General features: G+C 40.2%; 1 protein-coding gene across 1 annotated transcript in view; it reads left to right on the forward strand.

Annotated features, from left to right (window-relative positions):
- Positions 1-14135, forward strand: part of LOC126474641 (organic cation transporter 1-like) — a 128229-nt gene that overhangs the window by 73771 nt on the left and 40323 nt on the right. The gene's annotated exons all lie outside the window — the stretch shown is intronic.

Below are 14135 nucleotides of genomic sequence, written 5' to 3' on the forward strand. Positions count from 1 at the left end.
AGCCTCAGTGAACTTCCGATGTCATCCACAAGGTCATTTATGTATATTGTGAATAGCAACGGTCCTACGACACTCCCCTGCGGCACACCTGAAATCACTCTTACCTCGGAAGACTTCTCTCCATTGAGAATGACATGCTGCGTTCTGTTATCTAGGAACTCTTCAATCCAATCACACAATTGGTCTGATAGTCCATATGCTCTTACTTTGTTCATTAAACGACTGTGGGGAACTGTATCGAACGCCTTGCGGAAGTCAAGAAACACGGCATCTAACTGGGAACCCGTGTCTATGGCCCTCTGAGTGTCGTGGACGAATAGCGCGAGCTGGGTTTCACACGACCGTCTTTTTCGAAACCCATGCTGATTCCTACAGAGTAGATTTCTAGTCTCCAGAAAAGTCATTATACTAGCTGGTATTGATATCTTCGTTTACAAAATAAATTTTGATACAAAAGCTAAGTACAGGGTGACAATTATTTAAGTATCTTGAATAAAATCGTCATAACTTCTGAACAGTTTGAGGTAGGTCGTCAAATTGCACAATTGGCCGCGAGGAATGATGGGAATTACTACGCGCATTATGGTTTGGTTTGGCGACGAAGCCCACTTTCATTTGGATGGGTTCGTCAATAATCAAAATTGCCTCATGTGGAGGGGGGGAGGGGGGACGGGACGGGCCAGACAATCCGCATTTTGCGATCGAGAAGTCTCTTCAACCTCAACGGGTGACTGTGTGGTGTGAACGTCCAATTACAGAATAATCGATGCGATATTTCTCGATGACACCGTGATTACCGAACGGAATGTGAATGGTTTGGAAGATGATTTCATTCCTATTATCCAAAGTAACATTGATTTCAACAAGATTTGGTTAATGCAAGACGGAGCGCGACCCCGTCGAAGCAGGAGAGTATTTTATGGCCTGGAAGAGCATTGTAGGTACCGCATTCTGCCTCTGGGGCATACAGAGGCCACTGGCATGGACCTCAGTTGGCCGCCATATTCTCCGGATCTGCATGCATGTGACACTCTTTTTTTGTGGGGCTACATTAAGGACAAGGTGTACAGCAATAACCCCAAAACCATTGCTGAGCTGAAAACAGCAGGTCATCGACAGCATCGATGTTCCGACACTTCAACGAGTCATGCAAAATTTCGCTATTCAACTGCGCCACATCGTCGCCAATGGCGGCCGGCATATAGAACATGCTATAACCTAAATCCGAATATCTGTAGTGACGATTACATGTTGAATAAAGTGTGTGGACGCCGTAGTTTTTAACTAATTTACGTTTGTTTTCGTATAGTTCAAAACCTGTTACCCTGTATACAAGAAATAGTCATTTTATGCTTAAACATTTGTTTCCTTATGTTCAGAGCAATGTTGAAGTTCTAAAATAATATTTTGCAAATTCCAGTCTATCAAATTTCGCTAAATATGTTACTTCATCGTACAGGGACTTGACGTGAAGCTGTGTTGACTGGTGATCAAGACTTTGGGTGAGGCTGCAGAAAGCAGACGTATTGTTCGAATTGTTAGGTCATATAGTGCCATAACAATGTGACAAAAGTTCTGAATAGAAACGTTTGAAAGTTCACATACTTTAATTCATTTTATAATTTGAGAATTACCAGATTTTCGCAATCATTTCAGTTTGTGTTCTACGTACTAGGCCATCCGCAGACATTACCATGTCACTAAAGAAGATGACGAAGCCTTCACCAAAGCAGTCAGCTAAGTAAAAACTGTGAATCTTAGTATTTGGAATTCCATTCGGTGCTGCTCACTTCCAAATAATCACGACCGTCCGGTGTGATGAAAGCCATGTGATTTGCAACATTGAAGAGGTATGTTATAAGTCCTCCCAGAAGGACTTTAACGATATGTACTTCCTGTTGATAGCTAGCGAATGCGGTTTAATCCCAACAGTGCACCAGCCCATTTCAATATCATTGTTCTTACACCCTGAACAATCACCTCATCGTTGGACTCGAAAGTGAAAACTTCACTACTATAAATATTTTCTTTTGAGGTTATACAAAGTCTCTGCTGCATGAAATCCGATAGACACTGAAAATAAAGTGGCGGCTAATATCTTATCTAATTGTATCGCCATACAACAAACATAATTAATGTTTGAATGAGTACAGTGAAATTGTCTGCCCTGGTGTAAAATACAGCACGCACTGGGACTGGCAGTCATCGTGGCGAATGGTTGCTAGCTGTTTGGTGTAACTTGTTTTTCTAAATAAATAACACAATTTTCATTGTTCTTATTATCATTTTGTTTTAAATCAATCAGCTTAAGATCCTTTCACTTCTGCACAATTAGACCTTAAAAGACAATATACTTCCGAAAATGGTAAAGCCACCAGAGAGGCAATCCTGACGTGGCGCTTAATAATGGAAGCAAGGCCGAAGAAAAATCAAGACACCCTCACAGTATTCGTTGACCTCACGAAGACAAGAATTCGAAACTATAAAATGGTGTAAGATGTTCTAATATCAGAGGAAAACAGTAGTAAGCTATACAGAAAGGAGCTTAATATGGAGTATGTACAAGAATCAAAAGGGAACAATAAGACTGAAATACCGAGAGAAAAGTTGTGTTCAATCTATGAATTGAAGAAGCAATGACGGAAATGAAAAAAAAAAAAAAAAAACGAAAGGTCGAAAGGTAGAAGAGTGGAATTAAAATTCACGATGAAAGGATGTCAATGATAAGCTTCGCTGACAACATTGGAATCCTGAATGAATATTGAAGAATTGCAGGATCTCTTGAATGGAATGAACAGCGTAATGACTATAGCATATGGATTGACAGTAAACCGCACAAATACAAAGTTAATGACACGTAGCAGAAATGAGAATAGTGAGAAGCTTCATATCAAAAGAAGTAATCACGAAGTAGACGAAGTTAATGAATTCTTCTGCCTTGGAAGCAAAATTACCCATGAAGGACGAAACAAGGACATAAAAAGCAGAGTAGCACAGGCAAATAGAGAATTCCTCACAATGAGAAGTCTGCTAGTATCAAACATAGGCCTTAGTTTGAGGAAGAAACTTCTGAGAATGTGCTATCATACGCAAAAGCATCCGAACTACCTGAAATGCATTTCGCCTGATATGCATGCATCCCACATAACGCAGCTGTCGTGCCGGTCCTCTAATATCTCTGCACTACAGTCGTTCGACTACACAAAATGAATACCGCAAGATATCACTAGAGAACACTGTTCTTTAAGGTAATCAGTCCAGACGTAATCAAAACCATTATGTTGCGAATACTAGAAAATGCGTCGTTAGAGATGAGATGGTCCTTGACACTTCTAAACTCAATTTCATTACAATAAGTGACATTTCAAAATCAGTACCACACTCATTAGAATTTGAGTTAACTAGCTCCGTTGCATAAGCCATTCCAGCAATCTTTAAATAAAATTAAATATTTTTACGAATAAGAAATTTAGAGACAATATCTAGACTTCTGAAGTTCTCTAACAGTTCGAAGAAATTTTGCTCTTTATAAGGTTTATCCACACCTGCGAAACGTTCTTCCTGATTTGTGCGTTTGGCCATATACTGAATTTTGAAATAGCCAGTTAAAAACAACCCGTTTAATAGCAAAATGCGCTTTCAAAATTAACATCGGATCACCAGTACTTTCTTTGCAGTCGTGATTGAGTAATTATTTGTCCATGTCTCAACTTTAAACGACATGACGAACTTTTTTGTTCTGGAAACGGATTGAAACCAAGCACTTATAGCCATTGGCACTGCATTATAGTTTACCTATGATGTATCACATGTTGTGTTCCTGTACCTGTGGAAAGCGTTAGTTGAAACCGAGTTTAACATATAAGGGTATGGTACTGCTACAAATACAAAACGATTCACAACCGAAGGCTGAGTTTATCCTCTAACTGAGGTGTACTTATAGCAGAGAAACCAGGAAAAGCCGTTTGTACTAGCCTTGTTCCAGTGAGCATTGGAAGCCGCATACACAAATGTTTACAATACCAAAAGTACGTTGTCGTCCTAATCTAACAGTTCTTTGTTTACTACGAATGAAAATTGATGGAAGCGGCAGAGTTCTAACCCGAATATTACACACTTACCACTTTACCTGGTCGACTACCCTTCCACGTGAATGAAGCGCTGTTATAGAATTCTGTTATGTAATATGTGAGGTAACGCAGTTAACTAAAATACGATAGCCTGTGGGCTTTCAAACAATTTGATGAATGAAATGAGGTGGCCCTCAACTACGTACCCCCTGACTCAACGTTGCAATATTAAAAGTTTTGGCTGATTTCGTTGTCTAGGGGCTGGGATACGTAGTTGCCGCATTACAGGCCAAATACTGCTGAGTCTTTAGTATACGATAAGAATGCACACATGAATCGAATAGTCGAAGGTTTCTATCACTCGGCAATTGCGAATTATGAGTGTAACATATAAATTTATAAATGAAAGATTGCAATTAAATAAAATCTGCAGGTACTATCATAACGACTTTAAATGATGAGTACGATAGTAGAAGTTCTTTTGAGAATGCGGTATATTTCTGCAAACACTTATTGGTGTCGATGGTCCAGCGATCAAATAAAATATAAGTTGAATAATAAGGAAACAACAGATGCCTACTGCACTTAATTAATTATGAACGACAATATAGCTCGCGAGATATTCACTTCTAAACGCATACTACGTCTTCACTGCAGAAACCCGGGAAATCTCACAAGTTTACAAGACGGCATTCCGAAGTATTTCTATCTCTCGCGACCACGCGCAAACCGCTCCACACCTCAAGTCTCTCTCGCGACCGTGTGTCCTTCGCGCCGTCCTATCCCCAACTCCTCTCCTGGTTCCATCCAGTCTCTCCATTCATGAGCGCTGTGATTGGCTAGAGCGCTCACGCCATGTCTCCAGCCCAACGTACACTCACAGACATATTTAAACACATACGAAATGCTGGAGTTACATTTAAATAACTTGAAATTAAATACTGGGGAATTAAAAAGTCAGTATAAATTTGAAAACTTAATAAACCACGGAATAATCTAGATAGAGAGGTAAAAACTGACAAACATGCTTGGAATGACATGGGGTTTTATTAGAAAAAAAGACCAGAGTTCACAAAATGTCCGACAGATGTCTTGCGCGCGTCGTTTGGTGATGATCGTGTGCTCAACCGTCAATTTCGTCATGCTTGGCCTCCCGGGTCCCCAGACCTCAGTCCGTGCGATTATTGGCTTTGGGGTTACCTGAAGTCGCAAGTGTATCGTGATCGACCGACATCTCTAGGGATGCTGAAAGACAACATCCGACGCCAATGCCTCACCATAACTCTGGACATGCTTTACAGTGCTGTTCACAACATTATTCCTCGACTACAGCTATTGTTGAGGAATGATGGTGGACATATTGAGTATTTCCTGTAAAGAACATCATCTTTGCTCTGTCTTACTTTGTTATGCTAATTATTGCTGTTCTGATCAGATGAAGAGCCATCTGTCGGACATTTTTTGAACTTTTGTATTTTTTTGGTTCTAATAAAACCCCATGTCATTCCTCTCTATCTACATTATTCCGTGATTTATTCAGTTTTCAAATTTATACTGACTTTATAATCAACCGGTAAATATTCCAATGGCGTAACCATATACACGCTTTAACACACGTTATTAAATACATAAACAAATTAAATAGACATATATCAAAGGAATATGAAGCAAAAGTATGCAAGTAGCCTAACGTCTCTGTGCTTTCTAAAACACATTAAATAATTGACCAATTTCTTCATGAATAGCATACATTGGATATAAACAAAGACACAGATGAATAAATATATTTATAAGCATGATGCTACCGTTTCTACGTGTAACTGTAGGGTAGTTATGGCCTGACGCGATCGATAGTAATCGGCTACTTTGACCTCCAGTAACTCATGTACTATTTAAGTTACGTGCATGTAATTCATACCAATTTAACTTTACACTAATATACCTTAACATTATCTTATTACTGACTTTTTCAAATGTCCAAAACTTTTAAGTACTCACTTCAAAATGAATAAACACATTATTTAATCATCACCAAAATGTTAAACAGTTACTCTTAACTACAATAAAATACCTTTTAAAATCTGATATTAACTTACCATATATACTAGACATGTGACCGATGAAATTCCTTATGCTACGTTGAATAAATCTCTTTAGATATTAGTAGGGGCATAATACTTTTAGCCTGTACACTTTATTGTGAATAGCAGAGTAATCACGTAGATGTAGACGTAGATGTAGATACTAATAATAATAATAATAATAACACTATTATGAGAGCTTAACGGTTAAATTACCTGTGTTACCTCACATATTGCACCACAGAAACGCTTCATGCAAGTGGTAAAATAGTGGAGTAGGTAAATCAGACAGTTTGTAATCGGTTTAGGACGACAACGTCTATTGTAACGTTCAAAGTACTCGTAGCATTGTAAACATTTGTGTATATGGCTTCCAATGTCCATTGGAAGAAGGCAGGGACAAATGGTCTACCCTGCTTTCCCTGTTATAAATACACCTCAGTTTCAGTGTGAACTCATGAACTCAGCCTTCTGTTGTTAATCATTTTGTATACCCTTAGATGTTAAACTAGGTTCCAATCAACGATTTCCACATCTAAAGGAACACAACGTGTGATACCTCTTAGTCAAACTATAATGCAGCACTATCAGACGACAAGATCGCCCTGGTCCTGACTGTGCAGATATTGTTTTTAAACCTTTTGCTTCCTGGCCAACAAGGTTTTCTTATTCGCTAAGTTTGCGAATTTCCTCCTGAAAGTGTTTTAAATTACATTCCTTCACTTACGACTATGTTAAAGGAAATCTCCTTAACAGCATTGAATAGCGGTTTGTGAGGCAATTACTGGCCGCATTTTGTCGTATTTCGCTGGTTAGAAGAGAAAAAGGTTGCTTACCAGAAAAGTAATCTTCCAGAAGGGAAGGAGGAACGGAATGAATCCTCTCATGTTGAGAGGTCATTTGCCTTGAAATTCAGTAGCTACAAAATCAGGTGAAACGAATACCGACGTTGGCAGTACGGGCACACTATTGGTGTCAGTATGACGTTGCAGTGCCTGAGACCTGCAATGATGCGGAGCCAGTTTAGGTCAGAAATATACAACACTGGAAGCTACGGCACTATTAAATTCTGCAATTCGTATGCATTGCTTAGACATGAAATTACTGTTGCAGTATAGTTACAGCGCCCAGTAAGCAAACAGCATATTTTCTGGTGAGAAAGAGCGGTGGTAAACAATCTTCTGCTATATCAGTCAACTGGAAGTGGAGTTCGACAGAGTTAGAATTTCTGCATCATATTCCGCAAGGCACCTAATGGCGTGTGGCGGAGGATACTTTCGGTACCACTATCTGATCCCTCCAACTCTGTTCCAGTCGCGAATAGTGCGTGGGAAGAATGATTGTCGGTAAGGCTCTGTGTTGGTTGTAATTCCTCGAATTTTCTCCTCGTGGTCAATACGCTAGTTGTATGTGGGGGGTGGGGAGAAGTAATATGTTGTCTGAGTCCTCCTGAAAAGTGCTGTCCCGAAATTTCAGTAGTAAATCTCTCCGTGATGCACAACGGCTCTCTTGTAACGTCTGACAGTAGAGCTTCTTTAGCATCTCCGTAACGCTCTCACGCCAGCCAAACCATCCTGTGGCGAAACACGCCGCTCTTCGTTGAATCTTCTCTATCTCGTCTATCAGTCCTACCCGACAGGGATCCCAGATGGATGAACAATACTCAAGAATCGGGCGAACAAGCACCTTACAAGCCACTTCTTTCGTGGATAACTTACATTTCCTTAAGATTCTTCCGATGAATCTGAGTCTTATGTCTGCTTTTCCTACTACCTGTTTTATATGGCCATTTCACTTAAAATTGCTCTGGATAGTTACACCTGGATATTTTACGGCAGACGCTGTATCCAGCTGTTTGTCATCAATAGTGTAACTGTACAGTACTGAATTTCTTTTCCTATGTATGCGCAATATGTTACATTTATTTACGTTCAGGGTCAACTGCCAGAGTCTGCACCATTCATCAATTCTCTGCAGGTCGTTCTGCAAATTCTTACTGTCTTCTGGTGTTGCTACTTTGGTATAAACAACTACATCATCTGCGAATAGCCTTAAAGAGCATCCGACGCTTTCTACTAGATCATTTATATATATTGTGAACAGCAACGCTCCTATCACACTTCCCTGTGGTGCTTCGGATATTGCCTTTACATCTGGCGATTTAGTTCCATTAAGAGCGACGTGCTGAGTTCTATCTGCTAGAAAGTCTTGATTCCAGTCGCAGGTCTGCTCCGATACTCCCTAAGCTCGTATTTTTTTCATTAAACGGCAATGCGGGACGGTGTCAAATGCCTTACTGAAATCAAGGAACACGGCATCAGCCTGAGCGCCGTTTTCCATGTACTGATTTCCGTCCCATTTGGATAGTTCCTCCTTGGTGCGTCTTTTTTTCGATATTTTCGCTAATCTCGGAAAATTTCTTCTCTCCATCTAAAACACTTTTAGTGAAAAGGTGAAATTACAATAATACTTTTAGGTAAATATACATGAGTTCCACCGTTAGAGTATTCCGTCACTACTTGATATTTTGTCATTCAGAACATTTTCTATACCAAACTTCCTTAGATCACATAAAAAATAGTTAATTGAGTAACTGGGTTTTCCAAAGCAAATCGCGGTGGTGAAATACTGATTATTATTTCTTATTTTGAAGAATAATTGATTAAAATAGAAGTATGTTAAGTAAACTATTTAATAAATTATTCTCAGCTGCTAATTAGCAATGTAGAGAGACATTTATCACTCACTCCAGGAAATGCCATTAAACTACTGAGCCAACTTTCAAGTGTAAGCCAGATAGCCTGAGCTTATGATGGTACAGAAAAATTTAGTTAACAATTTAAAATTACCTGTTTCCGCTTCAGATGTCTGACATGTAGGTAACCATATTTTTCTCCAGATGTGAAAGAATAAATTATCCAGTTCATGGCCAATGGTTAATAAAGTGTACAAATTATCCCAGAGACTTCACCAGTTTACTCTCATACAGATCTCGGAAAAGAAATGAGTATTTATTAAATGTTGACTTTTTAATATTACTTTCTAAAGAAATTGTTTAACATCTTTTTCAAGTATATCGATGATAACAGTATGAACAGTTTTTGCCTTTTAGTTTCATATTACACCATCCAACGTTGTTACATTTCGGGGAGCACTGCAGTTCGGTAATGTTTTTTAAGTCTTGTTTGTTTAGTTATATGTGGCCTGACGTCTCGAAACTTCTTCCAAGCCCCATTAGAATGCTTCGTCTCCAGCTTTTCTTATTTTCTCGGGAAGCACGAAAACTAAAGAAAATACAGATACCTTATTTGTTATTATCTGCAGCCAAGTACTGCATATAGGAAAGCAATGTTTAATTGAAGAGGACGCAAGAAACGTCTTAATTTTGTCGTGTGTTATGGAGAACTTGCATGCATCTAAACACGCAGTCAGGAATTACTAAGCTCGTTTGAAATAGCTACTCGCTCCCCGCCGGAGACGGCTGCTGGCCCTCGTAAGACCTGCAGCGTCACGTACTGTGACGTAAGCGCTACAGCCTGTCTCCCTCGTGCGCCTCTGTTGGTCACGAAGAGATACGATGTTTACAAATCGGATTCTGATTTACGATGCAACCTGACGTTCTTCAGTTGGCATTACTAAATGAGATGGAGATCTGATCATGTTTGTTTAAAATATATGACTGAAATGAAAATCGGATCCATACCTCGCAACTAAGAAACTGAAATTAACCCAAAAAACCACTTAAGCCCACAGTTGCTACATTCATGATTGTTTCGTAACGTATGATACACTTAGGCCCTCTCTTAACGGCTGAATTATCAGCAGGCTTCTAACACAGAATCCTCATTTCAGCGGGAGTCGCTTAGAGCCATCACAGCCTCGATTGGAAGACTTTTGAAGTTTCCACTATTTCAAGAAGTTTCTTAGATCGAGACGTACCATTGCAGAGTATGAAGATACCAAATACTTCGATTATTACTTTCATTATCGCTATTAATTTCCTCATGCTGCTGCTGCTACTGCTCCACGCATGCTTGAAGGAAGCATTTAATGCTTTTTGGTCGTATTTAAAAGCATTTGCCCAAAATCAAATAATATTTAGTTCGTAGCAAATACTTACGGCGTTCCGTGGTAAGTAGGGCGTAACAAGTAGTTATTTACTCGCAATTCTTTCCGTCTCTAGGGAATACTTTTCAAGTTAATATCGGACATTTCCAACTATTAGTAGATTACGTTAAAACTAAAGTAACTAATGAAGACAATACTTCACAACAGAAACTAAATTACACTACTCTGTTTACTTGTGCTTGTAAACGACGCTTACAAAATACTAAAATTGGCGATAAACACCACATTCAAAGGCAAAGGATGTTAATGTCTCCTGTTATATGTCACGATCATTCTCTCCAGATGATTTGGTCGACATCTCTTATTTCAAGTAATGCACGGAAGAAAATATTGCAGAAGATCAAGTGCTTTCCGTTGTAGTTTACTCCTTTTACTTGGTCAAAGTTCACATATTCGCGGAAATACTCTAATTGCAATATCCACTTCAGCAAAGTAGAAAAATATTTCAAGGTTGCAAAACTGACAGCCGACTCCGAGGCTCTACGCTTCCACCAACCAAACAACTTTCGGTGGCTGGCTGATTTGTTGAAGGCAACTAGCAACGCACGCAGGATGCTGGATAATCTGTCTATTTGTAGTATCGTACACAGGGTTGATCGTGGTCCTCTGGTTTGGAGCAGAGTGAAAGTTCTAAACCAGAGGCTCAGACGGCTATGCGACGGTATCGGATGCGAATTTCTTGACCTCCGCTATCGGGTGCAGAATTGTAGGATTCCGATTAATAGGTAAGGCGCACACTACACGCAGGAAGCGGCTACTAGGGTAGCGGAGTACGTGTGGCTTGCACATGGGGCTTATTTAGGTTAAGGAGTCCCTTACTTGGGAGCAAACACTATTTGCCTGTTAAATCAGCCACAGTGACCTCATAGAATCTTGGTCCTCGGAGATCAGAGATAGGAAAGATTAATATGATTCTAGTAAACTGCAGGAGCATACAAGGAAAAGTCCCAGAATTAGTATCGCTTATTGAAGGTTATAATGCACAGGTAGTATTGGGAACAGAAAGCTGGTTGAAGCCAGACGTCATTGTCAACGAAATCCTAAGTTCAGACCGGAATGTTTATCCTAAGGATAGGTTAGTAGCCAATGGTGAAGGCGTGTTTACTACAGTAACAAATTCGATAAAATCCAGCCCGCTTATCACGGATTCCTAATGTGAATTAATCTGGGTGAAACTGAGTATCAAAGAATGGTCAAAAATGGTGATCGGATGCTTTTATAGATCACCTGGCTCAGGATCTGTAGTGGTAGAGGGCTTCAGACAGAGCTTGCAGAATACCATTAGTAATTTTCCTGATCATGCCGTTGTAATATTAGGTGACCACAACTTCCCAGGTATATATTGGGAGTGTTATGCCATCAAAACAGGTGCCAGAGACAGGGAATTGTGTGGCATTGTTCGGGATGTCTTGTCGGAAAATTACCTTGAGCAGATAGTTGGAGAACCAACTCGTGAGGGTTACGTCTTAGACCTTCTGGCAACAAACAGACCTGAATTTATCGAATCAGTTAACGTGGAGGAAGGTATCAGTGATCATAACGCTGCAACAGCATTTATGACGAAGGGTCCTACAAGGAATGTTAAGAAAGATAGGAAGATATTTTGCTCAGCAAGGGTGACAGTATACAAATTTCAGAATATCTCAGCAGTCAGCATCAAATATTCGGTGACGAGGACGAAGATGTGGAAAACAAATGGAAAAAATTCAAGTACATCGTTCAATATGCCCTAGACAAGTATGTTCCGAGTTAGGTTTTAAGGGATGGTAAAGATCCACCATGGTTTAATAGCCGTGTTAGAAAAGCGCAACGTAAACAAAGAGCACTTCATTTCAGATTCAAAAGAAGTAAAAACCTAGCTGACAAACAAAAGCTGAACGAAGCGAAAATGAGCGTAAGGAGAGCAAAGAGAGAAGCGTTCAATGATTTCGAACGTACCCTGAACGTAAATAAGTGTAACATATTGCGCATACATAGGAAACGAAACCCAGTACTGTACAGCTACACTATTGATGACAAACAGATGGAGACAGCGTCTGACGTAAAATATCAAGGCGTAACTATCCAGAGCAACCTTAAGTGGAATTACCACCACTAGGTGGCTTGTGGAGTATTATGTAGATGTATAAGTGATGATCTGGGAAGCCATTTATTTTCATAGCTGTGTCTCCTTGGATGGCATCAAAGGCACCCTTATGGCACAGCTTAAGGTCGACGATACTCTACGCACCGTTTTATTGTGGGGAAAGCAGACACCAGTCTCAGAGTCATCTGAAGTATCTCAAGGAAATGTAAGTTATACACGAAAGAAGTGGCTTATAAGGTGCTTGTTCTCACGGTTCTTGGGTACTGTTCATCTATCTGGGATCCATACCAGGTAGGACTGATAGAGGAGATAGAGAAGATCCAACGGAGAGCAGCGCGTTTCGTCACGCTGGCGAGAGAGCGTTACGGAGATGCTAAACAAACTCCACTGGCAGACGTTACAAGAGAGGCGTTGTGCATCACGGAGAGATTTACTACTGAAACTTCGGGACAGCACTTTTCAGGAGGCGACGGGAAACATATTCCTTCCCTCCACATACATGTCGCGTATTGACCACGAGGAGGAAATTCGAGAAATTAGAGCCAATACAGAGGCTTACCGGCAATCATTCTTCCCACGCACTATTAGGGAGTTGGAGGGATCAGATATTGGTACGGAAATTACCACCACTAGGTGGCTTGTGGAGTATTATGTAGATGTATAAGTGATGATCTGGGAAGCCATTTATTTTCATAGCTGTGTCTCCTTGGATGGCATCAAAGGCACCCTTATGGCACAGCTTAAGGTCGACGATATTCTACGCACCATTTTATTGTTCATCATGGCAAGCCATCCTGGGCTTATATTTCAATAAGATAATGGCCTCCCGCACACGGCTAGAATTTCTTTTCTAGTCATTCCACGTAGGCTTTCACGGCCGGCGTCTTCATCAGTAAACACTTCCGGGCTAAGTTACCGTGGTCGATCTGTAGAACTTCTTCTCCCTGACGTTTCGTTCTCAACTACGGAGAATATCTTCCGAGCTTCTTTGCTAGTGCTCGGACATCCAACAACTCTGTCAATCAATATCAACCCGAATAACTGCTTGTGTAAGGGCCAGAGGTGGAAGAACGTGCTATTTACTTGCCCAGTTTGTGATGCTCTTTTGTCTTGAACAAATCAGCATTTTTTTCCGAAATTGTATTCAATTGTCTTACTGCACAAATACATCCATCGATTTCCGTCTCGTTCGGATAATTCCTCTGTGTTGCGCCATTTTATTTCTAAGAATTTATAAAATGTGACTGACGCAAGATAAATTATTATGGCGGCTGCAGAGACCACTAAAATGGTAGTTTTTTTTCCACAAAGTGATGTGGATTTTCTTCAGTTCATATCCTACTGGATGACGTAGGTCTTAGTCAAATAGACTGACCCAAGATAAATTATTATGGCGGCTGTAGAGACCATTAAAATGGTAGGTGTTTTTTCCAAAAAAAGATGTGGATTTTCTTCAGTTCATGTCCTACTGGGTGACGTAGGACTTAGTCAAATCGAATGACTTTGATTAAACACATTTATAATTTTGGTCCGTAGCAGTGGTCGTATTATTACATTACATTGTGACTACAGAGCACCGAGCGAGGTAGCGCAGCGTTTAGCACGCCGGACTCACATTCGGGAGGACTACTGTTCAAAACCGCGTCTGGCCATCCAGATTTAGGTTTTCCATGAGTTTCCTAAATCGCTTCAGGCAAATGCCGGGATGGTTTCTTTAAAAGTGCACGGCCGACTTTCTTCCCCATTGTTGGCTAATCCAGTGGCACCGAT

Source organism: Schistocerca serialis, chromosome 4 (genome assembly GCF_023864345.2).
Source record: "Schistocerca serialis cubense isolate TAMUIC-IGC-003099 chromosome 4, iqSchSeri2.2, whole genome shotgun sequence".
NCBI lineage: Eukaryota > Metazoa > Arthropoda > Insecta > Orthoptera > Acrididae > Schistocerca > Schistocerca serialis.